Genomic DNA, 22,853 nt, shown 5'->3' on the forward strand with positions numbered 1-22,853 from the left:
ACTGAGGAGTAATAAGGCCAACTTCTAGTGGTAATAAGGCCTATTTCTAGGGGTAATAAGGCCTATTTCTAGGGAAATAAGAAATAAAGCCTATTTCTAGGGATAAAACCCATTTCTAGGGGTAATAGGCCTATTTCTAGGGGTAATAAGCTGGTAACAAACATCTCTGAATGCGTTTGTAATTATTTAAAATATTTCTGCGCCTGTTTTTACACGAACAGAATTGTGTTAATTTGTTTTATTCTTAAATCCATTCTTAGTATGCCAAGCATTGTTTTGTTCTGCCAGGCTGTCAAGCATTGTCTTGTTCTGCCAGGCTGTCAAGCATTGTCTTGTTCTGCCAGGCTGTCAAGCATTGTCTTGTTCTGCCAGGCTGTCAAGCATTGTCTTGTTCTGTCAGGCTGCAGAGAAATCATAAGAATGTGACAGGTTTCGAGTTCTTTGCCCGGGGAAAAGATAACACTCTGAAAGTAGACTTTCAGGCGTTTTGACCTGGCAACCTACATAAGTTCATAAATATTTAAAAGGGAAGTACTGGCCGCAATGGTAGTGATCAAGGTCCTAGGACCTTGATCACTACCAGTGCGGCCCCAGAGCCGAAATGTTTTCAATAGAAACTTCATAAGTATATGCATCACTGTAATTGTTTCTCCAGGTCTAAAATGTCTGCAGTTATTGCCTTCTTCTTTTCTTCTTCTTCTGCTTGTTTTCTTGTCGAGAGAGAAAGTGAGAAAGAGGGGGGAGAGAGAGAGGGAAGGGTGAGCATGTGAAGAATCACTTACATGTCCTTACTCGGCGTTGTGGTTATTCGCTTTAATGGGTAATGGAGGCGAACAAGGAATAAAGGGAGGGAGAGAGGAATGGAGTTAAGGGGGAAGGGGGGAAGAACTCGTGATAAATGACTCTTAGAGATGAGTTCTCACCTTGTAAGATGCCGCCTCCCACACCCCCGGCTTCTGCTTTCCCTGCTGTTGCTGCTTCTGCTGCTCCTGCTGTTGCTGCTACTATTAATGGTGATGCTGCTGCTGCTGTTTCTATAATTGCTGTTGTTGCTGCTACTGCTGCTGCTTCAACTGCTGTTAGTGCTATTAATACTGCTGCTGCTATTAACGCTGGTGCTGATATTATTAATGCTGATATTAATAGCTACTTCTGTTGAATCTAATATTTATATTAATGCTTCTGCTTGCGCTGCTACTTGTGTTCCTGGTTTTTCATCTTCACGAATAAGTAACTACCAAATAGGCTCTTCTGCCTCTGTTCTCTCCTATTTATTATGTGGTATCCTCTAGGGAATACTGTATTATTTATGATGCCTGTTGTGAGTTTCCTCTCTGTTTATTCTGTAATATCATTCTTTGTTTCTTTCATATCATTTTTTGATTCTTTAGTGTCATTCTTTTGTTTTTTCATGTCATTCTCTGATTCTTTAGTGTCATTATTTTTTTCATGTCATTCTTTGATTCTTTAATGTCATTCTTTGTTTCTTTCATGTCATTCTTTGATTCTTTCGTGTCATTCTTTGCTTTCATGTCTTTCTTTGATTCTTTCATGTCCTTCTTTGTTGTTTTCATGTCATTCTTTGTTTCTTTCATGTCCTCCTTTGTTTTTTTCACGGTTTAAGAGTCCCCCTGCATCATATAGTGGTGGTGGTGGTTGCGGTTATGGTGGTGGTGGTGATGGTGGTGGTTGTGGTGGTGGTGGTTGTGGTGGTGGTGGTGGTTGTTGTTGTGGTTATAGTTGTGGGGTGGTGAATGGGTTTTTGATATGGAAGTATGGTGTGAAGGAAAAGATGGGAATGGGTAAAAGAGGATGGGTTACCTGGAGGTTACCTGGAGGTTATTTCGGGGATCAACGCCCCCGCGGCCCGATCCATGACCAGGCCTCCCGATGGATCAGGGCCTGATCAACTAGGCTGTTACTGCTGGCCGCACGCAGTCCGACGTACGAGCCACAGCCCGGCTGATCCGGCACTGACTTTAGGTATCTGTCCAGCTCTCTCTTGAAGGCAGCCAGGGGTTTATTGGCAATTTCCCTAATGCTTGATGGGAGGCTGTTGAACAGTTTTGGGCCCCGGACACTTATGGTGTTTTCTCTTAGTGTACCAATGGCGCCCCTACTTTTTATTGGCGGCATTTTGCATCGCCTGCCCAGTCTTTTACTTTCGTAGGGAGTGATTTCTGTGTGCAGATTTGGGACCATTCCTTCGAAGATTTTCCAAGTGTAGATTATGATATATCTCTCCCTCCTGCGTTCCAACGAGTACAAGTCAAGTGCTTCCAAGCGTTCCCAGTAGTTAAGGTGCTTGACAGAACTTATACGTGCAGTAAAGGATCTCTGTACACTCTCTAGATCTGCGATTTCACCTGCTTTGTATGGAGATGTTAATGTACAGCAGTATTCCAGCCTAGAGAGAACAAGTGATTTGAAAGGGAAAGAGGATAGGGTAGGGTTAGTGGATGAGGGTTGAGGAATGGAGGAGATGGAGAGATGAAAAAAGGGAAAATGTTGGATGAGAAGGTTGTGTGAGTGCGTGTGTGTGTGTGAGAGAGAGAGAGAGAGAGAGAGAGAGAGAGGTGGGGGAGGGGGAGGAGGACAAAAGGCACATTACCGTGACTGGAACAATCCAATCTGTGTATGACTAATTAATAATCCAAGTCGGACCGAAACGTCGTCATCAGTTTCTTTCTCCTATGTGCTGGTTATTTGTATAGAGGCAGAAACTCTTAACCTAACCCTGTAAATAAAAGAGAGAGGGAGAGTAGATACAGGAGTAGAGCTGTTCAGAGTGTTCTCTCTACTTTTATTAATTCTTAAAACTGTTTTCTAACGTTTCGGATATTGTTATACACACCACTTCCTCCTCTTTTCCTCCCACTCTTCCTCCTACTTATCCTCCGCCTCCTCCTTTACCTCAGTTTGTCAGAAAAATGCAATACTTCCCTTTAATCTTTTTTATGGAGTTTCTTCCTGTATGTTACCAGTAGTCTATCCTGGAGGTCACGGCCCCCGCGGCCCGGTCCAAAACCAGGCCTTCTGGTTGCTGGCCTGATCGATCAGGCTGTTGTTACCGGCGCCCTCAATCCAACGTATGCACCACAACCCGGCTGATCAGGAGCTGATTCGAGGAAGCTGACGAGTTCACTCTTGAAGACAGCTAGAAGATAGTGTGCCCTCTGGCCCTTCCTGCTGCTCATTCAGGGAGATTTGGTTATCTTTTTCCTCGTAGCCTCTGGTGACCTTACACGTGGTTATCGTCCTCTCTTCCTCGTCTTTGTTTCTGGTAATTTTACACGTGGTTATCATTCTACCTCTTTCTTGTTTCTGGTAATCTTACACGTGGTTATCATTCTACCTCTTGTCTTCTAAAATTATAAAATCAAATGTTTTTGATCATAGTTCAAATTTCATAATTCTTCGACCCACTCTGGTTTTTCTCAATTACTTGGTTTTCTAGTCTGTATTTTTTGGCACTGATGCCTGTGACCCTGACCTACTTCATTGTGCTTAATTTAGTAAAGCTACATCTTTAAGTCTTGTACCCTGACGGAAAATTAATTCCTTTGTAATTAAAATGTATATAAGGATATGCTCCGAGATGTAGGAAAACTCTTGGAACTCGTCAGACTTGAAATTCGTCAAACTAAAATCTCATCACACTAAAAACTCATCAAACTTGCAACTCATCAAACTAGAAATTCGTCAAAAGTGTCATCATGTCATAAAGTGTAGGGTACCAGCTTTGTTGTTGACGAAGAGAACCAACTCATCATTATTAATAATAAGAATTATCAGTTTGCAATTTTTCTGTGACAACACTGTCATCAACCATGTCTTCTGTCACACACCACCAGGGACACTGTCCTCAACCTTGCCTTCTGCCACACACCACGAGGGACACTGCCATCAACCTTGTCTTCTGCCACACACCACCAGGGACACTGCCATCAACCTTGTCTTCTGTCACACACCACCAGGGACACTGCCATCAACCTTGTCTTCTGCCACACACCACCAGGAACACTGCCATCAACCTTGTCTTCTGACACACACCACCAGGGACACACTCATCAACCTTGTCTTCTGTCACACACCACCAGGGACACTGTCATCAACCTTGTCTTCTGCCACACACCACCAGGAACAATGTCATCAACCTTGTCTTCTGTCACACACCACCAGGAACACTGTCATCAACCTTGTCTTCTGCCACACACCACCAGGAACCCTGTCATCAACCTTGTCTTCTGTCATACACCACCAGGAACACTGTCATCAACCTTGTCTTCTGTCACACACCACCAGGGACACTGTCATCAACCTTGTCTTCTGACACACACCACCAGGAACACTGTCATCAACCTTGTCTTCTGTCACACACCACCAGGAACACTGTCATCAACCTTGTCTTCTGCCACACACCACCAGGAACACTGTCATCAACCTTGTCTTCTGCCACAAACCACCAGGGACACTGTCATCAACCTTGTCTTCTGTCACACACCACCAGGGACACTGTCATCAACCTTGTCTTCTGCCACACACCACCAGGGACAGTCATCAACCTTGTCTTCTGCCACACACCACCAGGGACACTGTCATCAACCTTGTCTTCTGCCACATACCACCAGGGACACTGTCATCAACCTTGTCTTCTGCCACACACCACCAGGAACACTGTCATCAACCTTGTCTTCTGCCACACACCACCAGGAACACTGTCATCAACCTTGTCTTCTGACACTCCACCAGAAACACTGTCATCAACCTTGTCTTCTGACACACACCACCAGGAACACTGTCATCAACCTTGTCTTCTGACACACACCACCAGGAACACTGTCATCAACCTTGTCTTCTGCCACACACCACCAGGAACACTGTCATCAACCTTGTCTTCTGCCACACACCACCAGGAACACTGTCATCAACCTTGTCTTCTGCCACACACCACTAGGAACACTGTCATCAACCTTGTATTCTGACACTCCACCAGAAACACTGTCATCAACCTTGTCTTCTGACACACACCACCAGGAACACTGTCATCAACCTTGTCTTCTGACACACACCACCAGGAACACTGTCATCAACCTTGTCTTCTGCCACACACCACCAGGAACACTGTCATCAACCTTGTCTTCTGCCATACACCACCAGGAACACTGTCATCAACCTTGTCTTCTGACACTCCACCAGGAACACTGTCATCAACCTTGTCTTCTGACACACACCACCAGGAACACTGTCATCAACCTTGTCTTCTGTCACACACCACCAGAAACACTGTCATCAACCTTGTCTTCTGACATTCCACCAGGAACACTGTCATCAACCTTGTCTTCTGCCACACACCACCAGAAACACTGTCATCAACCTTGTCTTCTGACACACACCACCAGGAACACTGTCATCAACCTTGTCTTCTGCCACACACCACCAGAAACACTGTCCTCAACCTTGTCTTCTGCCACACACCACCAGAAACACTGTCATCAACCTTGTCTTCTGGCACACACCACCAGGAACACTGTCATCAACCTTGTCTTCTGACACTCCACCAGAAACACTGTCATTAACCTTGTCTTCTGACACACACCACCAGAAACACTGTCATCAACCTTGTCTTCTGACACTCCACCAGAAACACTGTCATCAACCTTGTCTTCTGACACACACTGCCAGAAACACTGTCATCAACCTTGTCTTCTGACACTCCACCAGAAACACTGTCATCAACCTTATCTTCTGACACTCCACCAGGAACACTGTCATCAACCTTGTCTTCTGCCACACACCACCAGAAACACTGTCATCAACCTTGTCTTCTGACACCACCAGGAACACTGTCATCAACCTTGTCTTCTGACACTCCACCAGGAACACTGTCATCAACCTTGTCTTCTGACACACACCACCAGAAACATTGTCATCAACCTTGTCTTCTGACACACCACCAGGGACACTGTCATCAACCTTGTCTTCTGCCACACACCACCAGGAACACTGTCATCAACCTTGTCTTCTGCCACACACCACCAGAAACACTGTCATCAACCTTGTCTTCTGGCACACACCACCAGAAACACTGTCATCAACCTTGTCTTCTGACACTCCACCAGAAACACTGTCATCAACCTCGTCTTCTGACACACACCACCAGAAACACTGTCATCAACCTTGTCTTCTGACACTCCACCAGGAACACTGTCATCAACCTTGTCTTCTGACACACACCACCAGAAACATTGTCATCAACCTTGTCTTCTGGCACACCACCAGGGACACTGTCATCAACCTTGTCTTCTGCCACACACCACCAGAAACACTGTCATCAACCTTGTCTTCTGACACACACCACCAGAAACACTGTCATCAACCTTGTCTTCTGACACACACCACCAGAAACACTGTCATCAACCTTGTCTTCTGACACACACCACCAGAAACACTGTCATCAACCTTGTCTTCTGACACACACCACCAGGGACACTGTCATCAACCTTGTCTTCTGACACACCACCAGGAACACTGTCATCAACCTTGTCTTCTGACACACACCACCAGAAACACTGTCATCAACCTTGTCTTCTGACACACCACCAGGAACACTGTCATCAACCTTGTCTTCTGACACTCCACCAGGGACAGCAAATGACGGATGAGTTAAGTTATTTTAAATTGATTTGATAACTAAACTCGTCAGTCATTTACTGTTACTAGTGATTATTAAGGTCAAAAAGTTGAGTATTCTTCTGCTACTCTTATTGCGATTGAAAAAAGAGTAGAAATAATTGCTAAATCATCCTGAATCTATTTTTTTATTAATAGCGTATTGATAAATTATTAAAAAAACTTAAAATTCCTTTAAAAAATAAAAAAAATTAACATATTAGCTGCAAAACGAGGATTTTGTTTAAGAAAAAAAAAGCAGTGTTTTAATGACAAAAATATTTTTTTTCCCAACCCTGGTGGATATGCCAGGTTTTGTTAGGCAGTTAGTATAGTATTGTTAGGCAGTTAGTATAGTATTGTTAGGCAGTTAGTATAGTATTGTTAGGCAGTTAGTATAGTATTGTTAGGTAGTTAGTATAGTATTGTTAGGCAGTTAGTATAGTATTGTTAGGCAGTTAGTATAGTATTGTTAGGCAGTTAGTATAGTATTGTTAGGCAGTTAGTATAGTATTGTTAGGCAGTTAGTATAGTATTGTTAGGCAGTTAGTATAGTATTGTTAGGCAGTTAGTATAGTATTGTTAGGCAGTTAGTATAGTGAATGTTAAAACACTTCCGTGGCTGGAACAGTACACAAATAACCCGCTTGTTGGTGACTGAAACTTAGGACGATGTTTCGGTCCCTAGTTAATGGTACGAGTCGGACTGAAACGTTGTCATACGTTTGAGTATCCTATTTAATCTCCTATATGTATACAGTTTGTGTAGTATTATTGTAGAGATGGCAGTCTCTCTCCCTCGTAATTGCCAGAATCCAGCCAAGGTTCAAACCGTCACCTTGTGGGGACACGTGTGACACCAGTTTGGGGATGACCCTGAGCCTAGATGTTATCACTTTACACCATCTCCACTTAGTGTTATCCACCACAACACAGCCCTCAAGATAACACCTTACTCTCCACCGCAGTCATCCCCCGTAAAGCGACAGCAATATTATTCTTTATTATTGTCTTGTAGGAGGGGGGAGGGGAGGTGTTAGTGAGGATGTATGTATCGGAGATTTCTATTGGGCGGGGAAGTTGCTTTGCCTAGGGTGTTGGGGTAGCGGGAGGGGTGTTGGGGAGTTTTTGGTTGTAGGTGTAGGAGGGTTGGTCGTGGGTGTAGGAGGGTTGTTTGTAGGTGTGGGAGGGTTGGTTGTTGGTGTAGGAGGGTTGGTTGTTGGTGTAGGAGATTTGGTTGTGGGTGTAGAGGGGTTGGTTGTGGGTGTAGGAGGGTTGGTTGGAGGGGTAGGAGGGTTGTTTGTTGGTGTAGGAGGGTTGGTTGTTGGTGTAGGAGGGTTGGTTGTTGGTGTAGGAGATTTGGTTGTGGGTGTAGAGTGGTTGGTTGTGGGTGTAGAGTGGTTGGTTGTGGGTGTAGGAGGGTTGTTTGTTGGAGTAGGATGGTTGGTTGTAGGTGTAGGAGGGTTGGTTGTGGGTGTAGGAGGGTTGTTTGTTGGTGTAGGAGGGTTGGTTGTAGGTGTAGGAGGGTTGGTTGTGGGTGTAGGAGATTTGGTTCTGGGTGTAGAGGGGTTGGTTGTGGGTGTAGGAGGGTTGGCTGTGGATGTAGGAGGGTTGGTTGTGGGTGTAGAGGGGTTGGTTGTTGGTGTAAGAGATTTGGTTGTGGGTGTAGAGGGGTTGGTTGTTGGTGTAGAGGGGTTGGTTCTTGATGCAGGAGGGTTGGTTGTGGGTGTAGAGGGGTTGGTTGTGGGTGTAGGAGGGTTGGTTGTGGGTTTAGGAGGGTTGGTTGTGGGTGTAGAGGGGTTGGTTGTGGGTGTAGAAGGGTTGGTTATGGGTGTAGGAGGGTTGGTTGTGGGTGTAGAAGGGTTGGTTGTGGGTGTAGGAGGGTTGGTTGTGGGTGTAGGAGGGTTGGTTGTGGGTGTAGAAGGGTTGGTTATCGGTGTAGGAGGGTTGGTTGTGGGTGTAGAAGGGTTGGTTGTGGGTGTAGGAGGGTTGGTTGTGGGTGTAGGAGGGTTATTTGTGAGTGTAGGAGGGTTGGTTGTGGGCGTCGGAGGGTTGGTTGTGGGTGTAGGAGGGTTGGTTGTGGGTGTAGGATGGTTGATTGTGGGTGTAGGAGGGTTAGTTGTGGGTGTAGGAGGGTTGGTTGTGGGTGTAGGAGGGTTGTTGGTGTAGGAGGGTTGGTTGTTGGTGTAGGAGGGTTGGTTGTTGGTGTAGGAGGGTTGGTTGTTGGTGTAGATTTGGTTGTGGGTGTAGAGGGGTTGGTTGTGGGTGTAGGAGGGTTGGCTGTGGGTGTAGGAGGGTTGGTTGTGGGTGTAGAGGGGTTGGTTGTTGGTGTAGGAGGGTTGGTTGTTGGTGCAGGAGGGTTGGTTGTGGGTGTAGAGGGGTTGGTTGTGGGCGTAGGAGGGTTGGTTGTGGGTGTAGGAGGGTTGGTTGTTGGTGTGGGAGATTTGGTTGTGGGTGTAGAGGGGTTGGTTGTGGGTGTAGGAGGGTTGGCTGTGGGTGTAGGAGGGTTGGTTGTGGGTGTAAAGGGGTTGGTTGTTGGTGTAGGAGATTTAGTTGTGGGTGTAGAGGGGTTGGTTGTTGGTGCAGGAGGGTTGGTTGTGGGTGTAGAAGGGTTGGTTGTGGGTGTAGGAGGGTTGGTTGTGGATGTAGGAGGGTTGGTTGTGGGTGTAGAGGGGTTGGTTGTGGGTGTAGAAGGGTTGGTTATGGGTGTAGGAGGGTTGGTTGTGGGTGTAGAAGGGTTGGTTGTGGGTGTAGGAGGGTTGGTTGTTGGTGCAGGAGGGTTGGTTGTGGGTGTAGAAGGGTTGGTTGGGGGTGTAGGAGGGTTGGTTGTGGATGTAGGAGGGTTGGTTGTGGGTGTAGAGGGGTTGGTTGTGGGTGTAGAAGGGTTGGTTATGGGTGTAGGAGGGTTGGTTGTGGGTGTAGAAGGGTTGGTTGTGGGTGTAGGAGGGTTGGTTGTGGGTGTAGGAGGGTTGGTTGTGGGTGTAGAAGGGTTGGTTATCGGTGTAGGAGGGTTGGTTGTGGGTGTAGAAGGGTTGGTTGTGGGTGTAGGAGGGTTGGTTGTGGGTGTAGGAGGGTTGGTTGTGGGTGTAGGAGGGTTGGTTGTGGGTGTAGGAGGGTTATTTGTGGGTGTAGGAGGGTTGGTTGTGGGTGTAGGAGGGTTGGTTGTGGGTGTAGGATGGTTAATTGTGGGTGTAGGAGGGTTAGTTGTGGGTGTAGGAGGGTTGGTTGTGGGTGTAGGATGGTTGATTGTGGGTGTAGGAGGGTTGGTTGTGAGTGTAGAGGGGTTGGTTGTGGGTGTAGGAGGGTTGGTTGTGGGTGTAGAGGGGTTGGTTGTGGGTGTAGGAGGGTTGGTTGTGGGTGTAGAGGGGTTGGTTGTGGGTGTAGGAGGGTTGGTTGTGGGTGTAGAGGGGTTGGTTGTGGGTGTAGGAGGGTTGGTTGTGGGTGTAGAGGGGTTGGTTGCGGGTGTAGGAGGGTTGGTTGTGGGTGTAGAGGGGTTGGTTGTGGGTGTAGGAGGGTTGGTTGTGGGTGTAGAGGGGTTGGTTGTGGGTGTAGAGGGGTTGGTTGTGGGTGTAGAGGGGTTGGTTGTGGGTGTAGGAGGGTTGGTTGTGGGTGTAGAGGGGTTGGTTGCGGGTGTAGGAGGGTTGGTTGTGGGTGTAGAGGGGTTGGTTGTGGGTGTAGGAGGGTTGGTTGTGGGTGTAGAGGGGTTGGTTGTGGGTGTAGGAGGGTTGGTTGTGGGTGTAGAGGGGTTGGTTGCGGGTGTAGGAGGGTTGGTTGTGGGTGTAGAGGGGTTGGTTGCGGGTGTAGGAGGGTTGGTTGTGGGTGTAGAGGGGTTGGTTGCGGGTGTAGGAGGGTTGGTTGTGGGTGTAGAGGGGTTGGTTGCGGGTGTAGGAGGGTTGGTTGTGGGTGTAGAGGGGTTGGTTGCGGGTGTAGGAGGGTTGGTTGTGGGTGTAGGAGGGTTGGTTGCGGGTGTAGGAGGGTTGGTTGTGGGTGTAGAGGGGTTGGTTGCGGGTGTAGGAGGGTTGGTTGTGGGTGTAGAGGGGTTGGTTGCGGGTGTAGGAGGGTTGGTTGTGGGTGTAGGAGGGTTGGTTGCGGGTGTAGGAGGGTTGGTTGTGGGTGTAGAGGGGTTGGTTGCGGGTGTAGGAGGGTTGGTTGTGGGTGTAGGAGGGTTGGTTGCGGGTGTAGGAGGGTTGGTTGTGGGTGTAGAGGGGTTGGTTGCGGGTGTAGGAGGGTTGGTTGTGGGTGTAGAGGGGTTGGTTGCGGGTGTAGGAGGGTTGGTTGTGGGTGTAGAGGGGTTGGTTGCGGGTGTAGGAGGGTTGGTTGTGGGTGTAGAGGGGTTGGTTGCGGGTGTAGGAGGGTTGGTTGTGGGTGTAGGAGGGTTGGTTGTGGGTGTAGAGGGGTTGGTTGCGGGTGTAGGAGGGTTGGTTGTGGGTGTAGGAGGGTTGGTTGTGGGTGTAGAGGGGTTGGTTGCGGGTGTAGGAGGGTTGGTTGTGGGTGTAGGAGGGTTGGTTGTGGGTGTAGGAGGGTTGGTTGTGGGTGTAGAGGGGTTGGTTGCGGGTGTAGGAGGGTTGGTTGTGGGTGTAGGAGGGTTGGTTGTGGGTGTAGAGGGGTTGGTTGCGGGTGTAGGAGGGTTGGTTGCGGGTGTAGAGGGGTTGGTTGTGGGTGTAGGAGGGTTGGTTGTGGGTGTAGAGGGGTTGGTTGCGGGTGTAGGAGGGTTGGTTGCGGGTGTAGGAGGGTTGGTTGCGGGTGTAGGAGGGTTGGTTGTGGGTGTAGAGGGGTTGGTTGCGGGTGTAGGAGGGTTGGTTGCGGGTGTAGGAGGGTTGGTTGTGGGTGTAGAGGGGTTGGTTGCGGGTGTAGGAGGGTTGGTTGCGGTTGTAGAGGGGTTGGTTGTGGGTGTAGAGGGGTTGGTTGCGGGTGTAGGAGGGTTGGTTGTGGGTGTAGAGGGGTTGGTTGCGGGTGTAGGAGGGTTGGTTGTGGGTGTAGAGGGGTTGGTTGCGGGTGTAGGAGGGTTGGTTGTGGGTGTAGGAGGGTTGGTTGCGGGTGTAGGAGGGTTGGTTGCGGGTGTAGGAGGGTTGGTTGTGGGTGTAGAGGGGTTGGTTGCGGGTGTAGGAGGGTTGGTTGCGGGTGTAGGAGGGTTGGTTGTGGGTGGAGAGGGGTTGGTTGCGGGTGTAGGAGGGTTGGTGGGGGGTGTAGAGGGGTTGGTTGCGGGTGTAGGAGGGTTGGTTGTGGGTGTAGCGGGGTTGGTTGCGGGTGTAGGAGGGTTGGTTGTGGGTGTAGGAGGGTTGGTTGCGGGTGTAGGAGGGTTGGTTGCGGGTGTAGGAGGGTTGGTTGTGGGTGTAGAGGGGTTGGTTGTGGGTGTAGAGGGGTTGGTTGTGGGTGTAGAGGGGTTGGTTGTGGGTGTAGGAGGGTTGGTTGTGGCAATATGAACAACAGTTACAAAGCCAACAACAAAAACAGCAACAATAACAACAACAGCAGCAGCAATACTGGGAGAAGCATCAGTACCACGTGAGTACCAAAGCAGCACCACCATCTCTCGCACAAGCAGTACTATTGGCAGAAGCACCACCACCACACCAATACCAGCAGCACCACCACCATCAACAAAACAACAGCACAGGCAGCAACACCACTACATCAGCATCACCACTACCACCAATGGCAGTAACTTCAGCAGCACTACCAGTACCAGACATACAAAATCTCTGATACAGCGCTACTCCACAAATGTGGCAGTTAAGTAATTGCAGTTAACGAGTCTCAACCGAGAGCTCTGACGTCCCACATTATCAACATTTTTGAAAGGGTTTTAAGCATCAAGATTGCCAGCCACATGGAATCCCAGCAATTGCACAACCCATGGGTTCAGAACAGGTCTGACCTGCCTCTCGCAATAGCTAGACCACTACAACATGGTCCTGGACATACCGGAAGACAAGCAAAGAGTAGGTATAGCGTACTCCGACTTTGCAAAAGCCTTTGACAGGAACAACCATGGGGTAATTTCTCACAAAATGCGTACAAAATGACGGGAAAGGTGGGCAGATAGATACTGAATATTCTAAAATCTAGATAATAGAACCCAAAGGGTAGTCAACTAACAGAATTAAGTCAGGACTGCTATAGTGAAAAGTTATTCCCTAGTGTACAGTACTCATCCCACTTCTCTTTTTCATTATCATATCTGACGTAGACAAGGATATGAACCACACCAATGTATCGTAGACAAGGATATGAACCACACCAATGTATCGTAGACAAGGATATGAACCACACCAATGTATCGTAGACAAGGATATGAACCACACCAATGTATCGTAGACAAGGATATGAACCACACCAATGTATCGTAGACAAGGATATGAACCACACCAATGTATCGTAGACAAGGATATGAACCACACCAATGTATCGTAGATAAGGATATGAACCACACCAATGTATCGTAGACAAGGATATGAACCACACCAATGTATCGTAGACAAGGATATGAACCACCAATGTATCGTAGACAAGGATATGAACCACACCAATGTATCGTAGACAAGGATATGAACCACACCAGTGTATCGTAGACAAGGATATGAACCACACCAATGTATCGTAGACAAGGATATGAACCACACCAATGTATCGTAGACAAGGATATGAACCACACCAATGTATCGTAGACAAGGATATGAACCACACCAATGTATCGTAGACAAGGATATGAACCACACCAATGTATCGTAGACAAGGATATGAACCACACCAATGTATCGTAGACAAGGATATGAACCACACCAATGTATCGTAGACAAGGATATGAACCACACCAATGTATCGTAGACAAGGATGTGAACCACACCAATGTATCGTAGACAAGGATATGAACCACACCAATGTATCGTAGACAAGGATATGAACCACACCAATGTATCGTAGACAAGGATATGAACCACACCAATGTATCGTAGACAAGGATATGAACCACACCAATGTATCGTAGACAAGGATATGAACCACACCAATGTATCGTAGACAAGGATATGAACCACACCAGTGTATCGTAGACAAGGATATGAACCACACCAATGTATCGTAGACAAGGATATGAACCACACCAATGTATCGTAGACAAGGATATGAACCACACTAATGTATCGTAGACAAGGATATGAACCACACCAATGTATCGTAGACAAGGATATGAACCACACCAATGTATCGTAGACAAGGATATGAACCACACCAATGTATCGTAGACAAGGATATGAACCACACCAATGTATCGTAGACAAGGATATGAACCACACCAATGTATCGTAGACAAGGATGTGAACCACACCAATGTATCGTAGACAAGGATATGAACCACACCAATGTATCGTAGACAAGGATATGAACCACACCAATGTATCGTAGACAAGGATATGAACCACACCAATGTATCGTAGACAAGGATATGAACCACACCAATGTATCGTAGACAAGGATATGAACCACACCAATGTATCGTAGACAAGGATATGAACCACACCAATGTATCGTAGACAAGGATATGAACCACACCAATGTATCGTAGACAAGGATATGAACCACACCAATGTATCGTAGACAAGGATATGAACCACACCAATGTATCGTAGACAAGGATATGAACCACACCAATGTATCGTAGACAAGGATATGAACCACACCAATGTATCGTAGACAAGGATATGAACCACACCAATGTATCGTAGACAAGGATATGAACCACACCAATGTATCGTAGACAAGGATATGAACCACACCAATGTATCGTAGACAAGGATATGAACCACACCAATGTATCGTAGACAAGGATATGAACCACACCAATGTATCGTAGACAAGGATATGAACCACACCAATGTATCGTAGACAAGGATATGAACCACACCAATGTATCGTAGACAAGGATATGAACCACACCAATGTATCGTAGACAAGGATATGAACCACACCAATGTATCGTAGACAAGGATATGAACCACACCAATGTATCGTAGACAAGGATATGAACCACACCAATGTATCGTAGACAAGGATATGAACCACACCAATGTATCGTTCTTTTCAGACCGTACTAGAATCTGCATAAGAATGGCAATCGTAAAAGACACAGTGAGCCTCCAAATTAATATCAGCCAAGTTTTCCATTGGGCTACCGACAACAATGTGATCAAACCATACCACGGGCGGGGACATAACCCACGATCAGAGTCTCAATATGCAGTCTCAATACTCCAGACCATCGCGTTAGCCACTGGGCCAGCTAGCCACAATAAGATTCTATCTCCGCCCGTGGTATGGTTTGTTTGCAATCGTGTCATTACGATTTCGTCGGTAACAATGTGATGTTCAATGAGAACAAATTTCAGTTACTACGTTATTGAAGGATTGAGGAAATAACAAATCGGAGCACAAGACAAACTCAAGTCACTCTTTAGAGCACAAGTCTCATGTGAGAGACCTGTGAGTGGTAATATAAATAATATAAAATCTCAAGTTCAAGTAGTACAGCAATGTCATTATTGCAACTGAAAGGGATGTGATAGGTTGGATAGCTAGAACCTTTAAAACAAGAGATGCCATGGCAGTGATGACACTCTTCAAGTCATTCGTTTTCTCTAGGCTGGAATATTGCTGTGTAATAACGGCCCCTTCAATGCAGGCGAAATTACTAAGCTACAAAATCTAGATAACCTTCACAGCTCGTATTAACTCATTCTAGCACCTACATTACCGGGAACGCTTAAGTCCCTTAACCTGTACTCCTTGGAACGTAGGCGAGAAAGATACATAAGCTACATCTGGAAGATACTGGAAGAATTGGTCCCAACAAATCACTTCATATGAACACAAGAGGATTGACAGATTGTACAGGATACCTCTAGTGAAAAGCAGGGGAGAGATTATTTGAGTCTGCTTACTTTAAGCATGAGTATACTTAGAGAGAACTCAATAAGTGTAAAGGGTCCACGACTCTTCAACACCCTCTCTTCATGCATAAGGTGAATTACCAACAAATCCCCGGTTGTGTTCAAGACGGAACTCGACAAATTCCCCAAGTCAGTTCCTGATAAGCCGGGCTGTGGTGCATACGTTGGCCTGTGAGCAGCTGACATTAACAACCTGATCGATCAAGCCAGCAACCGAGAGGACTGGTCTGGGATCGGGCCGCGGGAGCGATGACCCGGAAGCGACTACAGGTAACCTATAAGTAACCACCACTGGGAGAAGCAGCACCACCACCTCCGGCACCAGCAGTAGTAGTACATCAGTAGCAACAGCAGTAGTACCACATTAATACCAACAGCAGGAGCACCGCCATCAGCATCAACAGTCTGACCACTTTCCACACCAAGAGCAGCAGCACCACCACGTCAAAACCACCACTGACAAAAGTACCACCACGTCAGTTCCGGCAAAAGCAACAGCAGCAAACACAGTAACGTGGGCAGCAGCGCGAGGGAGACAAACAGCATTAGCGTGACCGCCTGGGGAGCACCACGCCCTAGTCTCATTGCGCGTGCCTGAACAAGGTCCTGGTGGAGGGAGAGAGGGAGGAGTGGAGGGCACTGAGGGAGAGTGTCTTGGTGCTACGCCAGTGTTGTTGTGCAGGCTCGGAGAGACTGCCGTCACTCTTCTTCCACTCCTGCTATTCCACAATCCGTGTCTATCATACGCATTGGTTGACGTGTGTCTTCCGACCCGACTCTTGTGGGTGTAAGGAGGTCAGTGAAGGATTAAGTCTGGGTGAGGTGCCGGAGGCTACACACCTGATCTACACCACAACACATGTTTACAAATCGTGTAGTGACACGTGCTTGGAAAAAAAAAGAGTAAAATTGTAAAGAAAAAATCAGAGAATAGTTTCATGTGTGCGCATGACAAGAAGTGTGCCGCGACCTGAGAAGTGTCGGTCAAGCCACGAGAGGAAGAAGGTAAGTACTCACGATTGTCACTCTCTTTACCTGACAGGTTTTGATAAGCAAGTGGGTGAGTTAGATGTTAGGAATGGAGCTATTGTTTGTAAGCAAACTTGGGCACACCCACAGTGTGCGCCTGTCCTGTGGTTATCATGTGCTGTACGAGTGTTTACACTGTGGGAACACCCACAGCATGCGCCTTACATAGAGGAAACCAAGGCTAGCTTGGTTTCCCTGCGGTATTCAATTCCTTCCATCTCACAGAATGGGTTTCTTATACAAGGGGGCGCAAATCGGACCTTTTTTTGGGGGGTTATCCTAGGTAATCAGTCCTTCAGCCTGAGGGACTGATTACCTCAAACTCTCTTTTTCCGCCGTCCTTCTTTGTATTGGACTGAAGAAGCCACTGGCTGGCAAAACGTTTCCTAAATAAAAATTCCCAAGTGTCGCAGAAGTGTCTCATTCTTTAACTTGTCGGTTTTTCAAACCATTTACATCACAATGTATGATAATTGTACTTAAGTGTACCTGTGCCTAAATGAACTTACAATGCGATCAGTAGTTACAACAGGTTCCTAGGTGGACTTCCAGCACCTGTGGAAGTTACTATTGCTTGGGAACTGTCTCCCAAGATGACTATCGTATCACAGGAGAATATGTAAATTGTGTGGAGGGAATAGTGTCTTATAAGAAACGAAAAAATATTATTATACTCAGATAACCGACTCTTCATCCATCTACACCACCTGCGTTCTTAGTGGGTGAAGCACCACCTGCGTGCCAGTGGGTGATGCACCACCTGTGTTCTAGACTATGCTCACCCATATTCTAGACTGTGCTCACCAGTGTTCCAGACTATGCTCATTTTTGCTACAATTCTGTCTTCTTCCTGCTGCTTTACGGGACTACACGTCACCGTGTTGGTGAAGGTTCTTGATCCCAGAAATCGGAGGTATCCACCCACTCCCATGCATCAAGCCTTGTCACCTCCCATAAACCTGGCTCTTTGTGACTTACGGGGTTAGCGCTTCTCTTCGGCCCTAATAACCTCAGGGACTAGAACATGTCTATTCCAGAACGTGTGAGAAGATCTATTCCTTAATCTATTGCGTCTATTCTTTCAGTGGTTCGCTGCACCCGTTCTACCCTAGTTAATTGTGGATGGGGGGAAAGTTGATGGGGATAGATTACAGTCATTTAGGTAAGACACGTGGCTTTAATGAGAGCCATGGCTCAGGTGACTAGAAAGAACAGGTAAGAGGGAGGCAGTTAGGGAGAGGATTTGTTGTGGTTGTTGAGGTTCTCTAACGAGTGGGGAAGAGGGGAGGAGAGAGAGGGGGGAGGGTGTTTTGTTTGTCAGGTAAGAGTATGGTGACTCCTGAAGCTGTCTTTAAAACACCGTAGGAGGGAAGGATGTTTTGTTCGTCAGGAAAGAATATGTGTGATTGTTTTTTTAACTATCTTGCTCTCGAGGTCACCGCTCAATACATTAAAAATTATTTATTAGTTGAATAAATACAAAGTATTTGCATCAGATTTAATACATAAAGTCACGGTCCTCCATTTCTGTAGTTTCGTTTATATGCGTTATTTGCTTCAGTGTTTATGCTATTACGTATCTTAACATTATTAGTTAACCTGTTCCAGTCTTTTTCACCTACTGTATATAAAATGTATATAATGCATGGCTGCATACAATGGTTACATCAAAATTAGGATCATTTTCCCTAAATGACTGGCTCCTCAAGGTGAGATTACTTGGCCAAATTTGGTAATTTTGTTGAAATGATTTAGGCTTAGCTGCTTCATTATCTGCCACTTGTAACATTTCTAAATTTTTGCGGTTTTGAGAGATTCACATTTCTTCGCTAATACAAGTGATCTCAGAAGCATTCCTCAGTCATCGATTGTTCAGTTGTCTGATATTTAATCTCCCGTCGGTCGATGCATGCAGGGGGATGAGATGAATGCTGGCTGCCTTGGATCAAAACGTCTAGCGTTGGCTGGGCGCCAAGGTGTTGGTCCAGTAGGGTACGGTGGTTAGAGCACTGCGTATCTTGTTCGTAGGTTCCAGTCTCCTTCGACCAGAGATTAGTGTTTATATATATATATATATATATATATATATATATATATATATATATATATATATATATATATATATTTTATTTATTTTATTATTTTATTATCACACCGGCCGATTCCCACCAAGGCAGGGTGGCCCGAAAAAGAAAAACTTTCACCATCATTCACTCCATCACTGTCTTGCCAGAAGGGTGCTTTACACTACAGTTTTTAAACTGCAACATTAACACCCCTCCTTCAGAGTGCAGGCACTGTACTTCCCATCTCCAGGACTCAAGTCCGGCCTGCCGGTTTCCCTGAATCCCTTCATAAATGTTACTTTGCTCACACTCCAACAGCACGTCAAGTATTAAAAACTATTTGTCTCCATTCACTCCTATCAAACACGCTCACGCATGCCTGCTGGAAGTCCAAGCCCCTCGCACACAAAACCTCCTTTACCCCCTCCCTCCAACCCTTCCTAGGCCGACCCCTACCCCGCCTTCCTTCCACTACAGACTGATACACTCTTGAAGTCATTCTGTTTCGCTCCATTCTCTCTACATGTCCGAACCACCTCAACAACCCTTCCTCAGCCCTCTGGACAACAGTTTTGGTAATCCCGCACCTCCTCCTAACTTCCAAACTACGAATTCTCTGCATTATATTCACACCACACATTGCCCTCAGACATGACATCTCCACTGCCTCCAGCCTTCTCCTCGCTGCAACATTCATCACCCACGCTTCACACCCATATAAGAGCGTTGGTAAAACTATACTCTCATACATTCCCCTCTTTGCCTCCAAGGACAAAGTTCTTTGTCTCCACAGACTCCTAAGTGCACCACTCACTCTTTTTCCCTCATCAATTCTATGATTCACCTCATCTTTCATAGACCCATCCGCTGACACGTCCACTCCCAAATATCTGAATACGTTCACCTCCTCCATACTCTCTCCCTCCAATCTGATATTCAATCTTTCATCACCTAATCTTTTTGTTATCCTCATAACCTTACTCTTTCCTGTATTCACCTTTAATTTTCTTCTTTTGCACACCCTACCAAATTCATCCACCAATCTCTGCAACTTCTCTTCAGAATCTCCCAAGAGCACAGTGTCATCAGCAAAGAGCAGCTGTGACAACTCCCACTTTGTGTGTGATTCTTTATCTTTTAACTCCACGCCTCTTGCCAAGACCCTCGCATTTACTTCTCTTACAACCCCATCTATAAATATATTAAACAACCACGGTGACATCACACATCCTTGTCTAAGGCCTACTTTTACTGGGAAAAAATTTCCCTCTTTCCTACATACTCTAACTTGAGCCTCACTATCCTCGTAAAAACTCTTCACTGCTTTCAGTAACCTACCTCCTACACCATACACTTGCAACATCTGCCACATTGCCCCCCTATCCACCCTGTCATACGCCTTTTCCAAATCCATAAATGCCACAAAGACCTCTTTAGCCTTATCTAAATACTGTTCACTTATATGTTTAACTGTAAACACCTGGTCCACACACCCCCTACCTTTCCTAAAGCCTCCTTGTTCATCTGCTATCCTATTCTCCGTCTTACTCTTAATTCTTTCAATTATAACTCTACCATACACTTTACCAGGTACACTCAACAGACTTATCCCCCTATAATTTTTGCACTCTCTTTTATCCCCTTTGCCTTTATACAAAGGAACTATGCATATATATATATATATTAGTGAAACTCTAGGTAAACATTAACCTGACTTAACTTCATTAACCCAAACCTAAATTAATGTTGGAAAATTCGTAATAGTCATATTTAAACCAGTAACCAAACATACTGCCTGAATAACTCTTGACATCGGTAATTTGAAAAGATTGTGATGTTGCCTGATACCTTCCATACCTACCTACCCACCTACCCACCTACCTACCTACCCACCTACCTACCCACCTACCTACCCACCTACCTACCCACCTACCTACCCACCTACCTACCCACCTACCTACCTGGAGTATGCTACAATGGTCAGTGCACCCTAGGTTCAGGATATATCTTAGCATCCTGTTTTGGATTGCTCTCAGACTTTTTGGTTAGAGCTGATTACCACAAGGAGTAACCTACACGACACTGCGAATGAGGCAGAGGTTTGCATGTCTTGCATGGTAAGCACTGTGCCCGAGACACACTCTTAGCACAGTGGTAGAGCCTTCAACTCACAACCCAAATGACCCGGGTCGAAAACCTGGGAAGGGAGAGATGTATAGGTAAGTCTAACACCTCACTAGTCATATCTAGCTGTAAATTGATGCCTATGAGTTATGAAAACAGAAATGTTGTAGAACAAACTTGAAGAGGAACGTTTTGTTATGTGGAGTGTTATCAAGTCATGGGCAGGTCACAGGTCATGATTTTAAAGCCTTACATTTCATCCACGTATAATTATTATAAACAGTCATGGGGTCGCACCCCGGGAATGGACATATTCCCAGCTGAGAGAAGCTACACTGCCTTTGAAATGAAATTTTATTCTGTCATTAGTTTTACGTATATTATATACAATTCGCCTGTCAACAAGAATCTAAGGATATCCCTTGATATGTTTCACTTAAATTACCATAACTTACATGTGGAAAAAAAAGTCTTTTCCACGCACCGTCAGCAAGTTATCCAGGCGGCAGGTTTAGTGACTAAAATATAACCACTATATATGTATATATATATATATATATATATATATATATATATATATATATATATATATATATATATATATATATATATATATATATTCTTTCTTTCTTTCAACACACCGGCCGTATCCCACCAAGGCAGGGTGGCCCAAAAAGAAAAACGAAAGTTTCTCTTTTAAATTTAGTAATTTATACGGGAGAAGGGATTACAAGCCCCTTGCTCCCGGCATTTTAGTCGCCTCTTACAAAACGCATGGCTTACGGAGGAAGAATTCTGTTCCACTTCCCCATGGAGATAAGAGGAAATAAACAAGAACAAGAATTAGAAAGAAAATAGAAGAATACCCAGAGGAGTGTGTATATATATGCTTGTACATGTATGTGTAGTGTGACCTAAGTGTAAGTAGAAGTAGCAAGACGTACCTGAAATCTTGCATGTTTATGAGACAGAAAAAAAGACACCAGCAATCTTACCATCATGTAAAACAATTACAGGTTTTCGTTTTACACTCACTTGGCAGGACGGTAGTACCTCCCTGGGTGGTTGCTGTCTACCAACCTACTACCTAGGATATATATATATATATATATATATATATATATATATATATATATATATATATATATATATATATATATATATATATATATATATATATTAGCGGTTTCAAAGGAATGTAGTAATAATAGCTCTGAGGTAGATCACTCGGATCACAACCGGTGTACCCGGTGTCAAGCCCTGAGTGTGTGCAAGTCTCCTAACGCATGTTACCCAACACTGAGTGGATTCTTGTGAGTTAGTCGGCTGCTGTGAGTTGCATCCTGGGGGAAGACCTCAAGACTCCAATGGAAATGAGCTACACTGCCTTTTTTGTTTTGGAGTTAACCTGGACTATTAATTCTTCATTGTTAATAGCTCGAATAGATTGGTTTTACTGGGGTTAAAAACCTAGATACGACACGAGAGTTTAATTAATTAAGGCTGCTTGTCACCTGTGCACCTTCGGTTTAATCCGCACTACTGCAGTTATCACTACCACAGTTATCACTACCACACTCATTACCACAGTTATCACTACCACACTCATCATTACCACAGTTATCACTAACACACTCATTACCACAGTTATCACTACCACACTCATCATTACCACAGTTATCACTACCACAGTTATCACTATCACACTCATTACCACAGTTATCACTACCACACTCATCATTACCACAGTTATCACTACCACACTCATTACCACAGTTATCACTACCACACTCATCATTACCACAGTTATCACTACCACACTCATCATTACCACAGTTATCACTACCACACTCATCATTACCACAGTTATCACTACCACACTCATCATTACCACAGTTATCACTACCACACTCATCATTACCACAGTTATCACTACCACACTCATCATTACCACAGTTATCACTACCACACTCATCATTACCACAGTTATCACTACCACACTCATCATTACCACAGT

The 22,853-nt window shown here is 45.6% G+C and overlaps 1 protein-coding gene across 2 annotated transcripts in view; it reads left to right on the plus strand.

The window, feature by feature from the left end:
* The window catches only part of LOC128701516 (uncharacterized), a 433,895-nt gene that overhangs the window by 18,752 nt on the left and 392,290 nt on the right, over window positions 1-22,853 (plus strand). Inside the window, exon 1 of one of the 2 annotated variants that reach the window (XM_053795225.2) lies at window positions 16,263-16,622. The exons of the other annotated variant lie outside the window; for it this stretch is intronic. The gene's annotated coding sequence lies outside the window, so the exon portion shown is untranslated. Of the gene's footprint in view, window positions 1-16,262; window positions 16,623-22,853 lie in introns of those variants that run through there. 2 annotated transcript variants of the gene reach the window in all.

This window comes from Cherax quadricarinatus, chromosome 78 (assembly GCF_038502225.1).
Source record: "Cherax quadricarinatus isolate ZL_2023a chromosome 78, ASM3850222v1, whole genome shotgun sequence".
In the NCBI taxonomy this organism is placed as follows: domain Eukaryota; kingdom Metazoa; phylum Arthropoda; class Malacostraca; order Decapoda; family Parastacidae; genus Cherax; species Cherax quadricarinatus.